Below are 18269 nucleotides of genomic sequence, written 5' to 3' on the forward strand. Positions count from 1 at the left end.
GCGATTGTCTTCCTGAAAACTGTGTGCGCTCCTTCCATCTCTTCATATTGCATAGGGGGGGAGTGAATTGCCACAAGGGAAAAAGTGATCATATTATCTCTTGTTGAAACCATATCAGTGTATTTCTGTGCTGCATTCTTTTCCATCATTGCATTTCCTTGATACCATAAAGTATTCTCAGCTACCTTATCCTTTCTATACCAACTCCTAAGTGATATAAAAAAGTGTGCTAGTGTAATATTATCCATTGTTGATCACTGTCATATTCATAAGTGTGCTATTGAATATTAATTTATTCATAAAAGTGTGATATATATCTTGTTTAATTTTCAATAAATCTTTTAATTTGCAAAACAAACCTACTTCTTGGCTCAGTGAGGTCAGGGGGATTCAAAGAGAGGGGCGTTATATAAGGGTTTATCATCCATATTTATGAACTAGTCATAAAAATATATAAATAAGGGCTTCCATTGGGCATCCCAGATTAGGCACTGACTTAGTTGGAGTACTGAATTGAAGTCACTTAACAGAGAAGAAGAAAAAGGTCCAGAACTCCAGAAAAGGTGCAGGGGTCTTACAGGTAGAGGGGATTCGGCATACACATTTAAAATCTCCCGAACAGCCTGCTATGGAGAAGAATCCTGCACAACCTCAGAAGGAGATGAGTCTGATAACGCTGGAGCCTAACGATTCAAAAGGAGTCTGATACTAGACTCCCATCCAGTTGACCCAAGAATATAGTGCAGCCCACTATAAATCCCATGGAGTGTGAGTGACGTATCTGGGTTGGAATAGACAGCCTCGTGCTGAGGTCCATGGTCTTAAGAAGGTGAGTAGTGACCTCCCCTCTTAATGTACTCTGACCTAGCCTGTTTGGAGTAAACAAAATAAACCTACTTGTGAACTTTTACCGCTTGTGACTTTTGCAACATATTGCCTTCTCTTTGACACCAGCTGATGATGTGTTAAGCATAGACATTCTCGACTTTAGTTCACTTCTTAATTTAAATAACATTGTTTATGAGTTGGCTATACTGGTACACACTTTTCCAATCAATAATGATCTTGGTTGTATGAGTTATGGAAACATGCATTCATTTGTCCCTTAACAGAGCATGTCTTATTTGTAATTATTTATTTTGCAGTTGGGGGGGATCGGAACTGGCAGCAGAGACAACACATTTATAGAAAGTAGGAAAAGCTCTGGCCTTCTAATCAAAGAAAATCAAAAAGAAGTGAAACTGGCTTACACCAAAAACTTAACAAATTCTTCACTGTTAATGTTTTATCGTCTGCCTACTTTTCAGTTGCTATGAATGACCTCCATTTTGTGAGTGCTTTAAGCCTATAAAAAGGAAGTAAAATAAGAGGAGGAGGGAAGTGCAGTCAGATTAATTAGACTAGCAAAATAAAGGCTTGTCAGGGGAGGAACTGATATCTCGGCCTCTTAGTACGAAGAAAAAGTCATTTTATTATGATTGGGTGATCAATAGGAATTTGCTTGCAGGTTTTTTGGGTTTTAAACACTTCAAAATTTGATGAAAACCTTTTAACATACTTCAATCTTTTTTTACTCAAGCACCCTTCAAAAAATATAGAACCATGATGATCAGACTGAATTAAATCTTTTTCCCACTAATGATGTTATTGGTGCAAGACTAAAAATACTGAAACAAGACAGAATTTGCCTGTTTTTTAAAAGTATAGTGGAAATATTGGAGCACTTATACGCAGAGTGTGTTTTTAGCTTAGATACACTCGTTAGTGTTTGGTAAATTTGGCTTAAATCACGAAACATAGCAAATGTTGTCTGGCAACGTTTGCTTTGTGATTACAGCACCACGTTCTCTATTGCTGTGATAATATTTCTAAATGTGCTCTTTATTGATGAACTTGCTCTTTGATTTTAGATCTCTGTATTGATACTGTGGACTTGTAATTAGTTTTTATACATAAAGAAATTACCTTTTCTTCATATAAAAGGATTATGTATTTTAATGACATTTTAGTAAGTGCCATTTAATACAGTTTCTAGATGTGTGAAAGGGTTACGATAAACTGTACCACACAATAATAAATAACATAAATTAGACCAGAAAAAAGGCAACAGAAAGGTTGCATTTCCTTTTAGTTTAAACCAACAATGTTACTTACCTACTACTCATGCTACACCAATAGGAGTTATTCCAGAATCAGTAGTGTTGTTTCTATCAGTAGTAATAGTTCCACTACCACCACTAGGCCAATTCTACCAGCAGTAATAGTACTAACAGTAGCAAGAACATTACTGTTACTGTCAGCAGTGGCAGTTTTAATAATAGTATTACTACAAGTACAACCGGTAGTCCTACTACAGATAGAAGGGTGTCATGATCCCAGTCAGTGAGCACAGTCTTCATTCAGACATTCAGGCTAGGCAGAGCGCATTATATCAATCAGCAGGTCAAAGGTGGGTCAAAGGTCGGTCAAAGGTGGGTGTTAGCCTGGCACATGTGGCCTTTACACCATTCACAGCATCTACTTCCATAGACTTCCGTGGTGTTCAATAGTAATTTCATACACTTAAGATGGCCACCCGCAAAACCCATTTACAAGTAGCAGCACAGTTCTATTCATATTCACAGAGGGAGCTACTTAAGCCCCGCCTATGCCATAATGCGCACTTTGCGTCTGCTCTGCTGACAGCGGTGTAACCTAAGAAACAGAAGATTATAGAGATTAGTTTTACAAAATGTTACAGAGCACTATAGTTCACAGAACAGACTTACCTGACAAAAGTTATCTCTGATGCAGTTATATTCATTTAAGAACATTTATTTGCTGCCGCATCTCCATAGTCAGAGGTTTCACTCACCACTGCAGCATTTTCAGCCAGCAGTTTCCGCTCGCATTTGCAGCATCTTCAGTCAGAAGTTTCATCCACAGCCACCGCATCTTCCAAAGGTATTTCCTCAGCTTTCTGAAAACCTGCAGACAACACAAGAGCTATTTAATTAAAAACGAACTTAACAGTTTTACAGAGAAGACGTTTTATAAGCGTTTACGTACCTGAAGGTTCTTCCAGTTTTCACCTCACAGTTGTTACCGCGCTCCACCTTGAAGGCGGCAGTTACTCTGTATTGGTGAACTTATGTTTTACCGTTTTCTCATCTTGAGTAACCCCACGGCCATCCGTAGATATAATTCTTTCCCCAAATTCCTAGAACCTGCGGAAAAGAGGGAAAGACCAAAGTAATAAGTAAGCAAATTCTCCCCAATGTAGGAATCATTTCAAGCCCTTAAAGACTACAGTCTCTTCATCTGCTTACTTACCTAAAGACTCATTCTTAAAAGAATAGCCATTTCAAGGAAAGAAGCTGTAGAGTTATTTCTCCAACTCAACGCGCCCCTGTAGAAAAACAGATGGAAAGCTCCACAATAATAAAAAACAGGTGAGGAGGGAATTCAGCACTAGAGTTAGAAGGGAGTGATTTTAGGTGTTTATACACATATCATTTATTTAGTAATTATCTCAGTTAATAGATGTTATAGCATTTCTATTTGTTTGTCCAAACAGAAAAAGAATCCTAAAGGCTCCAAGGTAACAGGTCCACAGGCTGGGAAGGTATTACGCTCCCGAGGAGTCCAGGTAAGCGTTACAAAGGGCTAATAGTAGTCTTACTACTACTAGTATTACTTTTACTAGCACTGTTGCCAGTGGTAATTGGGGAATATTACTACAAGCTGTAGCAGCAGCAACATTTTTACTACTGTATTAACAGAGGTTCTAGATAGTACTGCTGCCACCAGTAGTGATAGTAGTCTAGTACTACTATAGCTTTGACTAGTATTAGAACTAATAGTATCAAAATTAGTAGAGGTAGTACTCCTGTCAGTACTACCATTAGTATTCATATTGTATAAGTACTGGTTGTAGAACGTATGCTTCTTGCAGCAGGTGTTAATACTGCACCCAATATTAGTTATTGTATTAGTGTTACTGGTATTTATTTATTTTATTTATTAATTTCATGTATAAAGTGCACAAACAACCCAGAGGCAATGAGGTGCTGTTGCAAGTGCAAGTCAAGTAAGCATAGTTTGTCATATAGTTAGAGTTACATAGCAAGTCAAGGAAGTGGAGTTTATCAAGCAGTGAGCAGGAGTTACATCCGTAATGAGAGCAAAAGTTAAGTTACAAAGAAGAGAAGTAGTAGCCTGCATGATGGGGAGCAGAGTGCCTTTAAAAATTACAAGTCTATGGGTGGAGTGGGAGGGTGAGTGGGAAGGGGTTAGGTGGGAAGGGGTTGCAGGATAGGAGAAGAGCTGAGTTTTGAGAGCTTTGCAAAAGATCCAGTATGATGTCTCAGCCCTGAGGGAACGGGGAGGTTCTTCTAAAGTTTTGCTGTGATGTTGGGGAAGCTGGCAACTCCTGCTTTGCATCTCTTGATTTTGGGCATGACTAGGCGGTCAGAGTAGGGAGACCTGGTGAGTTTTGAGGAGGGCACCTTGGTGATTCTGTGTGCGAGGTACGGGGGAGCAGTGGTGGATACGGATTTGTGGGTTGTGAATAGTGTTTTAAATCTAATGCTCTCCTGTATGGGGAGCCAATGTAATTCTCTTTTAGCTTTGGGATGTTGAGGGCTGCTCTCAGGGCATTGTTTGGACGACTTGTAATCTTTGTATATTTCTCGCTGAGGGTCCTGCGAAGAAGACATTACAGTAGTCGATCTTGGAGCCAATGATAACGCGTGCGATTATAAGGCAATTTCTTTTAGTGAGGAAGGGTCTGGCTGCTTTCAGGACCTTGGTGGAATAGGCTGCAGATGAGGCAATGGCGCTTACTTGCCTGGGCATGGTAAGTGAGGTGTCCAGGTAGACTCCTAGAGTCCTCACGGTTGATTAGACAGGAATTGTGCAGTTATCTATCTTGAAAGCAGAGTACTGTTTGTCATGGGACTTCAGGGCATTTGGAAGGCCAACAATTAGAATCTCTGTCCTATCGCTGTTAAAGCAAAGGTGGTTGGCTGCCATCCAAGCCTGTATGGTTGAGTAGATATTGTTGAGGGAAGTGGAGTCTGCTGTGTAATTGCCCAATAGAAGGATCAAGATTTGAGTGTCATCTGCATATATGGTGTAGGCTGTGCCTAATGAATCAAGGATGTTGAATAGAGGCCTGGTGAAGATATTGTAGAGAGCTGGGGCAATGCAGGACCACTGTGCAACGCCACAGGTGATGGGAAACAGTAAGGAGTGTGCAATCTCTGAGAAGACCCTCATGACCCTTCCTTCCAGAAAGGATGCAATCCAGGTAGTGGCAGGTTGGGAAAAATTGGCAGGGTGGTGAGGTAGTGACACAGGATTTGGTGATTGACCAAGTAGAATGCCGTGGATAGGTCTAGGAGGAGGGGCAAAGCAGAGTTCCCTGCATCTCTGGGAGAGAAGTAGCTAAGTATAGATTTTGGTACTATGCTGAGGAGTTTTAAGGACTGAGAGAGGAGTGTGCCAGTTGGATTGATTTACCAGCATAGATGGTGATCAATTGTGGGAAGTCCTGCTTGGTGTTTTGGAGCATGGGTAGTACCATGCTTTCAATCCCTTTTGGACGAGCTGACTCTTGAAAAGCAAAGGCAGTTTTGGACTGAAGGCAAAGTGTTGGAGAGCGCGGGTGTGTACAAAGGGATGAATTACTTATTGGCAGTTTAGGAGGTACAGTTTTGGGGTGAGAGCTGAGGAAGCAGGAGAGGAGTCTCTGATTCCTGTGCAAGGTTTGCGTTTGATTTAGTATTGGGGGAGGGGGATGGCTAAAGGGGATTTGAAAAGCTGAGAGCAATTGCATCCTTTCTGAGTGTGCCTGGCAAGTAGGCGAGTTCGCAGGGTTCGTTGTAGTTTACGCCGTGACTGCGGCTGCAGTACGGTGTAAAGGGGGGATGACTTTGCTTGCTGCTAGGCGGCAAGAGACGTTGGGGGTTGACATCGTTACGTTGGGATTTTGATTCATAGGGAGCGCATGCACAAGCGATGAGCATTTTGAGAGGTGTAGTTCTTGTGTTAGGAGCCGCGAGCAGTCTTTCGTGGAGATGGGCAGGGCGCCTGAATAGCAGGTGTTGTGTGGACGTGTATAGGCGTCATAAGGTTGCGAGGTACCCCAACTGCATTTGGCTGATTGGCAACGAGAGGTTGTGGTAATCCTCTCCACTGGGTTGAGTGGTACGGTAGGATATGGTGTTCATATGATGGTGCCTACCATTGGAAGATGCGCATGCTGCGGCGTTGCAGAGGACCAAGCAGCAGTGGCTATCACTGGCAGCACTAAGGTGCTAAGGGGAGACTTCTGGATGGATGGGTGGCAGGACACCAGTACAAATTGGTTACTGTGCACCAAGTGTGTGCGAGGTAGCATATGAGGGACAGCAATGCTATTGAACGGGCGAGTTGCCTCTGATCCCGATGTGGCTTTGCGCACGCAGGCAAGGGTTTCTGCATTGTATAAACGTGCATGTGTGTCCGTAGATTGGGAATCTTGGAAACACGGTATAGCGTGCAGATTGCAAATCTTAGCAATGCAGTGCGAGGGAGCAATACTGCTTTCAGGACAAATCATGCGTGCATTCGCAGCAGGTAACAGTTTAGACTTTGTTCGCAAGTATAGCATGAGGAGTGTGTCGAGCAGCAGTAAGAGTCTAGGGAGGCACATAGATAGATGCAGGGGGTGACGGGATAACTAGGTAGACCTAGATGTGGTTTGCCATGTTGGACTTTATACGAGAGCAGTGCATTACATGTATGTCCAACATTTGTACGCCTGTGCAGAGGGTCAGTAAGCAGGCTTTGGCAATCTATACTAACTGATATGTTTTTTTTCCACAATACAATCATGATAATCGGGCAGTGTTGGCACACCATCTACATATACATCAATCCTATGCAATAAAAACATCAGACAGGTATTATAGTGAATTTGGGTCTGTGCCCAAGAGTCGTTTTCTGGGATGGACAGTACCTTTTGCGCAGCATGTCTAACCTCGCGGTCAACGCGGCTGAGACCACATTTGAGTGTTATTATTGCTTCTACTACTACTGATATTAGTTATACTACTAATACGAGTACTTCTTTTCTTTCACCTTAAGGTACTTCTGTGGTTAGTAACAGTAATATTAAGTGACTGGCGGTAGTGATACTACTTCTGGTAGCAGTCTTACTACTATTAGCATAAATAATCTTTCTGTCACTAACACTAGTGTTACTACTATGTGCACTACTACTATTGATGGGGCAGAATTAACATATAAGTAGGTCTGTTGGGGTAAAGTCAAAGAAAATGCCCTTTTTGTTTTCCCCCTTGCTGATGCATGGGTCTGCCGATCACACTTCTACATTCAGGGCTTGAAATCAGGTGACAAACAGATGGACAAGTGTAGCAGTAAATAAGCTTACAAAATAGTGAACATATGATTGGAAATTGTCAATAGATACAAGATTAAGAGCGAGGGATCAATACATTGTTTTTAAGCTTTATATTCCCTTTAAGTGGAATGGGCTTGGAAGGTTGTGTACCTAACAGCTGCCTGTTTGTCAAGCAGGAGAGCTTCAATTGAGGCACCTGCTTTATCACAGAACGAAAATACAAAAACTAACATGATACCAGCAATCAAAACCAAAGAAAGAAATCAATTCCCTAAAATCTCTGATGCCTGCATTGTTGCAGCAAAAGAACCACATGTATCAACGAAATTAACTGGGAAAACCTAAGAACATCCTGGGACAGGAAGGAGCAGCCCAGTGAACAAAGAAATGCATAATGTAAGAGTTTAATAAAACTGAAAAATACTGGGACAATGTGGGAACGGAAAGCAGAGTAAATCTAGCTAAAAGGCACGTCCAATGCTTGACTTGGAATTCGAATATCAGGTACTTTACTGAGCAAAAGAACACTGTCACTGAACTGCCATCTGTCTGAAAGAGTTGCTCTGACTGAAGCAGGCACTGGTTTGTGCTTTGCAACAAAAGATATTTAACAAGGAAAAAGGCACCGTGTGAGACAGTGACAGCCTGCTTAAAGAGAGGCCATGAGTTAACCATGCTCTCATTTTTGTTTTCAGTCTTTCCAAGCCATCTATAACCAAAATACAACTATTTTTTTTTACAATGAAAAGTACCCGACTACAGAAATAAAGTGCAGTCGTTCAACTGACTTGAGTAGTGAAAATAAAAGATGGCTGCGCTAAAGCACAATCTCCAGACAATTCTCTCTCTGCATGAAAGATCCAGGGGGGACTTAACTGCCCAATCACATTATTCCCTGTAAGCACCAGTATCTAAGAGTTCAACTGGCCATAGACATAGCCAGTTTGCAGCCTGCTTGAGCCAACATGTTAGCAACTACATTTTTCTTTGGGGCAAATGGCCATAAAATCTTATACAATGATAAATAACACCAAACAAAATGCAATATAATTATAACATTTGTAAATATATGAGAATTAATAATGTAGAGCTTCCTATCCTCAAATAAATACAAAGCACAATCAACTTTATAATGGTACATACTAGCACTCTTATTCTGAAAACGTACACACAAAAATATCAAAGTTTCTAAAATAAAATTAAAATATTTACCTCTAACTAGTGGGCACCGCCAAAGTAGACTTAGATTGCACTTAAACAATTCACTGCAAACATTTTGATTTGCAACATGAACAAAAAGTGCAATATGATATCTTTTCTTACCACGTTATACCAATTAAAAAACAAAACAAATCAGTTTATGGGCGAGCCTTACAGTCCCTGATTGAAATGCCAATTTGAACAGCGTGAAGGAGGGTTTTACTCAGCTGGAGTCTTTTGAGACACCATAGAGATGGCCAACTGGTTGAATAGAGCCAAATGGGTAAATGGCGATTCGATTTGTAACCGGCTGGAATTGGCAGGATCCACTTGAAGCCAATAAGTCACTATGGTTCCAAAGGGTTAAAGCTTTTTAAAATAATAGATACATATTGATTTGCATCAGATTAGTTTTATGAACCATAGGAACATTATTATTTGAAACGGTGTCAAGTCGGCTACACCTAGCAAGAACAATTAAAAGTGAATAACAAACTTCCCATTTCCTATGTTGCAGATAGAGAGAGAGAGAGAGAGAGAGAGAGAGAGAGAGAGAGAGATCCTGATCCCTAGGCGCTGCGTGCTATGTGTGGTAGAAGTGAGTGGGTTTTTAGGGAAATAAATGACAAGGTAAAGGACAGGGAGAGCAACAGGAGAAGGGGAAATGGAACGTTTAAACTGGTGCATTCTCTACTTCATGAACCAAGTGTGCCACTGGACCGGAGCAGCACCCCTCCCTCATGTGTTTCAAGTGTAAAAACAGAAACACCAGCCACATCTGCACTAGAGTACAGCAACCTAGGAATCCCCCAAACATCAGGACTATTTCAGCACCCACCCAGGAGGCACAAAACAAGGCCTCAAAGGTGGTGTCCAACCTAAGTGGGGAGGTGGTAGGAAAGTGCAAAGGCCCCCAATTTACAACCACAAGCATGCTGAGGCACCTGGTTAGGAAATATGATGTCAATGTCTCTGCAGGGGTTTATAGTCATAATGTCGAAAAAAAAATGTCGACAAACAAAAATGCTGAACATTTTTTTTTCGAAAACAATAATGTCGACATCCTATACTTATAATGTAAAAAGTCATTTTTTAGAAAAAAAATGTCGACAAAAAAATGTCACTTAGAACTATCAACACCTCACCCAACACCCCCCTGCCACCCCCCCCCACACCCCCCACCACCACCCTCCCACCCCTCATACTCAACACATTCTAATTATATATTTATTTATTTATTTATTTTTTCAATAAATAAATAACCAAAAAGAGTATCATTTACTATTGGGGGGGGTCCCCCCAGAACCCCCTCACCCAACACCCCCCTGCCACCCCCACTCCCCCCCAACCACCCTCTCACCACTCATACTCAACACATTCTAATTATATATGTATTTATTTATTTTTTCAATAAATAAATAACCAAAAAGAGTATCATGTACTATTGGGGGGGGGGGTCCTCCCAACCCCCTCTCACCCAAGACCCCCTGCCACCCCCCACACCCCCCACCCCTCATACTCAACACATCTTAGTTATATATATTTATTTATTTATTCATACAATAAATACAAAATTTCAAAAAAATATCGAAAAAATGTCGACATTATTGTTTGTCGACATTATTTTTTTCGACATTTATTTTTCGAAATTTTGACTGTCGACATTTTGACTGTCGACATTATGACTGCCCACCCTCTGCAGGTGCAGCAGTCGTGCCTCCTACATCTCCTGCCCATGAAAGATAATGCCCATGGCAACCTACAGGAAGGTTTCCTCCTCCAGAAGGACACAGGGAACCATTTTTCCGAAGTATGCCACATATGCAACAGTGCGAGACAGTGTTGATGCCATGCTGCCATTTGGAAGGCACACCTGAGCCAGGTTTAATTAAAAATTCCCATTTGTTTGCCAAGCCAAGATTTCACTCCCCAGTTTTTATCCTTCCTTGGCCAACCTTCCCACCCCCATAAAATGGAAAAATAAATAATCCAACCAAAAAAGAAACACATTAAAAGCAATCCCAGTGTGTACATCACTTTATGCTGGATGCCTCCGATCTCTAAGCACTATAATAATACGTGATATTATTAATAGTGCTACCCATTTTGACGGTAATCATTTTCTGATTACATGTTTATGAGGGATAGAGTGAGAAACATGCACAACTTATCTTGTGAGTGCTAAGAAAGGAATCAATGCATTGTCTGGGATAACATTCACAAGTTGCTTACACAATTAGGGGCCCAGTGAAAAAACAAGTGAGCTAAAATAGTCAAACCCTACAAGCTGGCTCATTAATGCGCAAACCGGTTGATTGTCAACAAGGATCATTTATTTAACACCTTTCAATAAATAATAACAACAATGCAGATTTATCTGCAGGGCAATGTGAACAACAACAACACACAATGAAACCCGTTTCATCCCAATCCCATTATTTTACAGAAAAACACTATTTGTTGGTCAAAGTGCACACATGTCACGATCCATCACTGAAAACTAGGTCTACATGTTTCGTTCCAGCATAGCCAACTCTTGGAACTTCTTTAGGGGCCACAGCAAGAAACAAACACTTCTAATTCATACCTTAGATTGCATTATATACACGCATTAAATAGCCTAACTTCACAGAACCAAATCATTCTCAAACATACTACCTTATTTACCAATTCATTCATAAATAACTAAGGTCTATCCACACACTAAATCATTAAAATCCATCATATAACGACGAGAATGTTTTGATGCCAAAGTGCAGCTATTCTACTACTGATATTACATGTCACCCTCAACAATACATTATACTTCCCACATTAATATTATGCATTGCTCATTATCAGTGCAATCTTCATCAATTCATTAACATTTGCCTCAATTACACGAAGAATCTTCTCAACCCATGCTGTTCCTCATTAACAGTATTCTGTATTGTGCTTTATTTATTCTTAAAATAATTGTCTTTGATCCAAGGTCCTGTAGCTTAGGTATGAGGGAGATAGCCTTAACGAGATAGGTCTGTTTGTGGGTCAACCAACCAGAGCAAATTCCCAGTGGTGCCAGAGAACATGTCAATAAATTGTGCATGCACTGTAGGTCTATATAGAAAGAGGATCTCATACATGGGCTAAACTCTCCGAAAGAACATATTTACAAATGCCTGACTATGAGAATAGCAGAATATCTGATGCAGAACTCTCGAAAGGCATAGAGTGCTAGTCATGCTCCTCAGACTGAGTGGGTTGCTTATAAATATCCAGCAGTGAAGATGTGTAAGTGTCTAAAGTACTGGGCAAGATTGCCCCTGCTACAAAGGAGAAGCTAGAACTCTTTTATGATTTGTATTGAATCATAAGGACATGTACAATTGTGGGAATATGTACAAAAAGAGGAATAAAGAATCATAGACATCCTTAATGTGGCTAAACCTGCTCCCACACCCGGCCACATGTTATGCCTTGCTTCATTTGTGTCATCGGCCCCAAACATCAGAAAGCAATTATCTAACCATGTAGAGAGGAAGTCATCAAATTAACCTGTTTTTGAGGATGTTTTTCATAACTAGAAGTTTCAGTGATGGCTCTTCAAGGTCCACCATTCTATGCTTATCTGTTTTAAGGAGGTTCATTATGATCTTAAAATAAGTGTACATTTAATTTTAAAAGTCATAATCATATATGATCACAGCTATTAGTATGATTATTGAATTGTTTTTCTAGCCATAAACTTTTGGTATATGGAGAACATTAATGTAATTAATATATGTTAAGTGCTTTGCTGGAATTATTTTGATTTCAAAATACAGATTTTTGAAAGGTAGCAGGACATCATATTCAGTGACTGTTTCTGAGTGTGTTGACTTTTAGTGACTATTGCAAATACAAGGTTAAGGGAAAAAGTCGTATATGCCTTGGTAGGCAGAAGGAGATTATAATGAATGATTCTGAGTCTGAAATGTGCCATCTTCTGGTAGCTATGAGGAAGTGAACATTTTGAATGCCAACATGTCTGGAGCAACTAAAAGTGCCAGGGCAAAGGGAGGCATGCAGGGGAGGTTTGTCCCACAGTCTCTGGAGCACGAGGGGGGATGAAGTTACAGATTGTATGTACTGATGAGACAGGAGCAACCAGTGCAGAGGTGTCTGTTGCAGGTTGTACGAGGTCTTCTCCACCATCCACAGTCCAAGATGATGAGTCTGAGGATTAACATAGTGATGATAATGAGGACCAAGATGAAGGTGGTAACCATTGGACTCGAAGCACACACAATACATGATTTAGGAACCGATAGATAAAGAGGAGAATGAGAGGATAAGACCACAGGTGTAAAGGTAGGAGCGAAGGAGAAAGCTATTCTTCCATCTTACATGGGTCGTTCAAAGACAGCTTGCCAGATCGACTGATGCACAACATTCGTAGCACCCACTCTGCCACTTTCACCAGCACCTTCAGGGCAAGGAGACCATGGCAGGACATGTCATTTTGACACAACAAGAGAGTGCATGTGTTTAATTTCTTCATACTACAGGAGAAAGAATGAAAGCATTTTTCCCCTTGCACTGTGTACAATAAAACCGGATGCCAGAGAAAGACTGGGACCAAGTTAGGTACCTCATTTTTGTGGTGCCGTTTGATGTGAGATCATGCACAGGATAAAGATGCATACACAAAATGTCCCCTTCACCGAAGAAAATGTTGATTTATTCGGTATTATCACTATAAACCGTTCTGGTGGTCGGTCAAAAGGCCGAAAACATAATACCGAATGACAAAATTCTCGAATACAAAATCTCGAAAAAAAAAATATTATTTATTTAATATATAAAATTAAATTATTTATTTATTTATTTATTTATTTATATGTGTTTGTGGGGTCAGGTAAGTAAAAAAAAGGGTTAAAATAAAAAAAAATAGAAAAAAGGGGGTTGGGGGGAACCCCCCCATTTCGAGAAAAAAACGCCATAAAAAAAATTCGATATTTTTTTTTTCAGCCTTTTGTTTTCGAGATTTTTGTTTTCGAGATTTTTTTATTCGGTATTATCACTATAAACCGGCTGTTCTACCATAGCTCTACTGATTGCAGTGATTCCAGTATAATGTGTGTCACCACTGTTATGCTCTTGAGTCCTTCTTCCACTGTTTTACAGTCAAGGTACAGCACAGGGAGCCACCTTTTAACAGGACACACAGGATTACCCTTGGCATTTATTTTCAGTTCTCCTTGTGAAGCTAGAGCTGCAAACATGAGCATGTTTTGCCCACTTGATTCCCTGCTTGTCATGAGTATCAACAGCAGGTAAAACACGATGAGAGTTTCAACAGCAATAATTTGCTTTTGTACATTCACAAGTTCTACAAATCTGCATTAACTGCTTTCTTGGGCTTTTCCAAATTTGCAAACCTCTAAACAATTACTTGAGAATTAATTCCATGAAACCAATGTTAATAATGCCAGCAAGATGGCAAATTGTCAGTATTAAACCAATTCGATCACTAGGCTGTTGCATAATATCCATTCACATCCTCTTTGAAGTATTACATCTTTGGCTTCTGTTTTATTATGCCCAGGTGATATTGACATTGAAGACAATGTAGGCTTGATGCATTTTCCATAGGACATAACATACACATTGTCCTTTTTTTTCATCCATGTGGAAGATTGAATAATGCAAAAGGCCCATTTCTAGCATGCAGTGTTTTGCATACTGCAGATGAAAAGTGCAAATATGTAATATAAGAATAGTTGGAATACATTCCATCAGTTTTTTCATATCTGAAGATTATATGGATCTAAACCATGTGCACAAACATTTCATACATTTATTTCGTTTCCAGTTGGAACCAAATCCGTTCACTCCATTTTACTCCTTACCTCCTTTCTGAACCCTTTCCTTATCATCTCTGCAGTCGTGCAACTAAACAACTTCTGCAACTCACTGAAGCCCTCTTGCACACTTGGGAAGCCACTCCTGCAATATTTGTGGACTTTTATTCCTGCTCAGAGGGCAATCAATCGACCCGCTTCCTTGCCCAATACCCAGTGAGTTACCTACAAAAGATGGTGCAGGAACGTGTGACACTCTACAGCATCCACCAATGCCATGTCGTTCTGCTCCCACTGACTGAAAGGCATCTGATAATATAAGCAGTAGATACCAACATGACATTTAAATTGCCTGCCCAAACAGTGGCACACCAACAGGGTTTCCAACTATAACAACCTGCTGTGGTAGGGAGGCAGTGTAGACAGTGTAACAAGGCATGCTAGTGCATGGTGGCACTGACATAGTATAACGGAAGGACAGAGGTGTTTGGGAAGGCTAAGAGGGTAGGGGAACAGAAGTCAGCATCTGCCAGTATGTCTGTGGCCAGTGATGGGCACAGGTGTCCTTAATGCCCTCCCCACCGTCAATCATGGCTCGCTGGAAGCTCACTTGTATGCAGATCTAGTCAGGACAGGTTTCCGATACGCAGAGTTGAAATTATGTTCACTGATTACATTTGGCAGTGCAAAAGAGTGCCCTGCATCACGCTGGCATATCGTGGTGCCATTTGGTCATGGCAATATTGAAGTCTGTGGTCTGCAATTTACAGCCAGAGCTCCACAATGTGTGCTTACTTCACTGAGCTATGTATCCAGTGCTTGGGAAACTAGGGGTGAATATTAATATAAGACAATATTATCAAGAGAGAAGGGGTGGTGAGAGAGACGTTAATGGACTATTGGAGCAGACAGGGATATCAAACATTAAACATTAGAGTGTTGGTGGCAGATGCCATGAGCTGTGTGTCTGGCACGGTACTGCTGGCTCTGTGGAGGCAGCTCTGTGCTGGTACAGGGACACCCTCATGCACGCCTTGCCCCCCCAGGCTTCAGCGAAAACTCCCTTAAGGTAGCACCAGCGTTACTCCATATTCATCCGTTCAGCCCCTCTCAATCTGCAAATCTCACTGCTATCTCTCTCTGCCTTCTTTCTGCAGGCATCTCATGCCCAAACAAAGCCAAGCGTCCACGCAGCCGACAAGCATGGTCGTGAGTTACAAGGTGGGGTGTGATCAAAGGCGTGTACCATTGTGCACTTCTGTGTAGGATTCCCATTATGTGAGGAGATTGTTTACGAGGCTGCAATGCAGGGTGATTCCATGACAGCTGTGCCAAAGAAAATTACTGATAAGTATTTTATGTACGGAAACAGCAATGAGGGCTACATATTCACCAGCCATGTTTGATCTCTGTGTATGCAGTGGGGAGCCTGTCAGCTCGGCAGTCCCACAACAGTGACCTGGCCACACCCACTTTCCATTCCCCAAGCAACGAAGGAGAGTGCTGCGCGATGTTGACAGTAAATGCTGCTGTCATCTTGAAAGGAATGTGTGTGACTCACTGCTATGTGTCAGTTACCAAGAGAAACCAAAATGTTGACACTTAACACAAGAATCTTTGGAGCTGTTAACAAGTTATAATTTGGAAACATGTTTTCACAAATGCAAAGTCTCTTTGGAAAATTACAATATTTTCAAAATGTGAGCAAAATGTTTTCATAACGTGTCATGAAAATGAACATTATGTTTACGCTCTACATTTCAAAACCAATGACTTGGTTTTCGTGAATGAAGGATTTTCCTCACGAGCTAACAATTAAGTGCATCTCCTCTCCAATATGGCCACCACCATGGAAGAGTTGAGACCTCAAAGAGTTCCCATGCAGATATCTTGTGGGCAGGGAAAGGCAAGACGTTGTGGAATTAGCCATTAGGATTAGCAAGGCAATGGGCAGGGAAAGGGTGGGCTAACAACCAAACAACAGTGTATCCCTCCTCAAATGTCATTTCTCTGTGCCCCTCTTCACAAGCCCTTCTCCAAAGACCTTCTCCTTATGTACAGATTAATCAGTATTTGAACGCAATAGTTTGGGCTTTATAGGTGTCGCAAGGGTACCTAAAAGCCCAAACTAAAAAGGGACTGCAAATATAGACTGAAAAGCTTTCAAATATAATTCCCTGCCAACAGAGATCATCAAAGCTCCTCTAAACGTCAGGCTGCAGGCTTTCCCAGTAACTTCCTGTCTCTACAGCCTCCTATATATGTATTCAAATTTGTATTCAGTGCTGGCCATACTCAGAGGGTCTAGGAGCACCTTACAAGGTTGAAAGGTTGAAAATGTGGCAGATGAAACGGAAGTTAGAAAATCTTTTCAGGATAGGATATAAATATTAGGATATACAAGTGGTAGCAGGGGAGATGGAAGGATGGGGTTATGTGTGGGGTTACAGGTATGGTCTGAAGCTCTTTCAGATAGTGGTCATGGATGGTGCAGCATGGATGTGATGAGGTAGGGTGTTCCATGCCCCGGGTGCTTGTTTTTGCATGCATGTTAATTTGCAGTGTGGAATGTGTAGGACATGCTGGCTTGCTTATCTGGTGTTTGTGTGGGTGATGGGATTGAGTTTGCTGTGAATGTAAGATATAAGATTGGGTTTTGTGGTAGATGCCATTGGAAACAATGCAGAGTACTTTGAAGACAATTATTTGGGTATGGGGAGTTAGTGGAGCTCTGCGAGAGATGTGGATATGTGGGAATGTTTGGGTAGGTTGATGAATCTGGCTGCTCAATTTGTTATGGCTTGCAGGGGGTAGGGGTGCTGCTGTCGAATCCAGTGAGGAGAGCATTGCCATAGTCCAGCTTGGAGAGAACTAATGCTTTGACTTCATTGCAGAAGTCATCAGGAGGAATGATGTGTCTGATATGTTGGAGGTGTAGTTGTAGATTAGACGTTTTGGTGACAGCAACTTTGTGATTTCACAGGTGTGAGAGGGATATGTGTGGGTTGTCTGTGGTTAGTTCCCTAATCCAGGGTGTGAGCTAGGGTTTAGGTCTAGGGTGGTGGATGAGGAGGTATTCTGTCTTGGAAAGATTGAGCTTGAGGAAGGGGGTGGCCAACCAGGTGGCAATATTGGATAGACCGCTTTTTGGGGATGTGCAGTTCTGAGGGGGATGAGATTTCCAAGTATATTTGTTTTTGATGGATATGGATGTTGTGTTTGCTAAGGGTCTGTCCAAGGGTTTCAACGTGTAGGTGAAAGAAGAGTGGAGACAAGGAGACAAGGAGGTGCCTTGCAGGAAACTTGTAGTTCTCTGGGGTGGCGATGCATACAAAAATGGACATGGAGACAAGTATTTACTGTCTGTAAGGAAGGAGTTGGACCAATCAAGGATAGTGCCGGAGAGTTTTATGATGTGGGATAGGAGGGTGAGTAGCATGGTGTGGTCAATGTTATTGCAGGCTAGAGAGAGTTGAAGGAATATGAGTACTGCTGTGCGTTCTTTGTGATGTAGTGGAGGTCATCAAGGATGTGAAGCGTAGCAGTATCAGTGCTAGGTCTAGGTCAAAATCCAGATTGGAAGAGGTTGAGTGGGTTGTTTGTGGTAATGTGTTGTTGTAGTTGGGCACTGATTAATAATCTCATGATTCTGGCAATATATGGCAGGATAGTGATGGGTTGGTAATTTTCGAGGAGGATGGGGTTGAGAAATGTTTTTTTCAGAAGGGATCAGATTTGCCCATTTTTTAGGGGATAGCACCTTGTGAGACACAGGAGGTGCATGCATCATCCAGGAAGTGTGCAGGTTTTGTTTTGCTATTAAGGGTGGTGAGAGTTTCCATTTCAATGGGTTGGAAGAT

General features: G+C 41.3%; 1 long non-coding RNA gene across 2 annotated transcripts in view; it reads left to right on the forward strand.

The window, feature by feature from the left end:
- LOC138481332 (uncharacterized) overlaps window positions 1-18269 on the forward strand; it is a 429740-nt gene that overhangs the window by 327275 nt on the left and 84196 nt on the right. Inside the window, exon 4 of one of the 2 annotated variants that reach the window (XR_011274225.1) lies at window positions 3557-3628. The exons of the other annotated variant lie outside the window; for it this stretch is intronic. This is a non-coding gene — a long non-coding RNA (uncharacterized lncRNA). Of the gene's footprint in view, window positions 1-3556; window positions 3629-18269 lie in introns of those variants that run through there. 2 annotated transcript variants of the gene reach the window in all.

Source organism: Ambystoma mexicanum, chromosome 5p, assembly GCF_040938575.1.
Source record: "Ambystoma mexicanum isolate Mex_15411 chromosome 5p, UKY_AmexF1_1, whole genome shotgun sequence".
In the NCBI taxonomy this organism is placed as follows: domain Eukaryota; kingdom Metazoa; phylum Chordata; class Amphibia; order Caudata; family Ambystomatidae; genus Ambystoma; species Ambystoma mexicanum.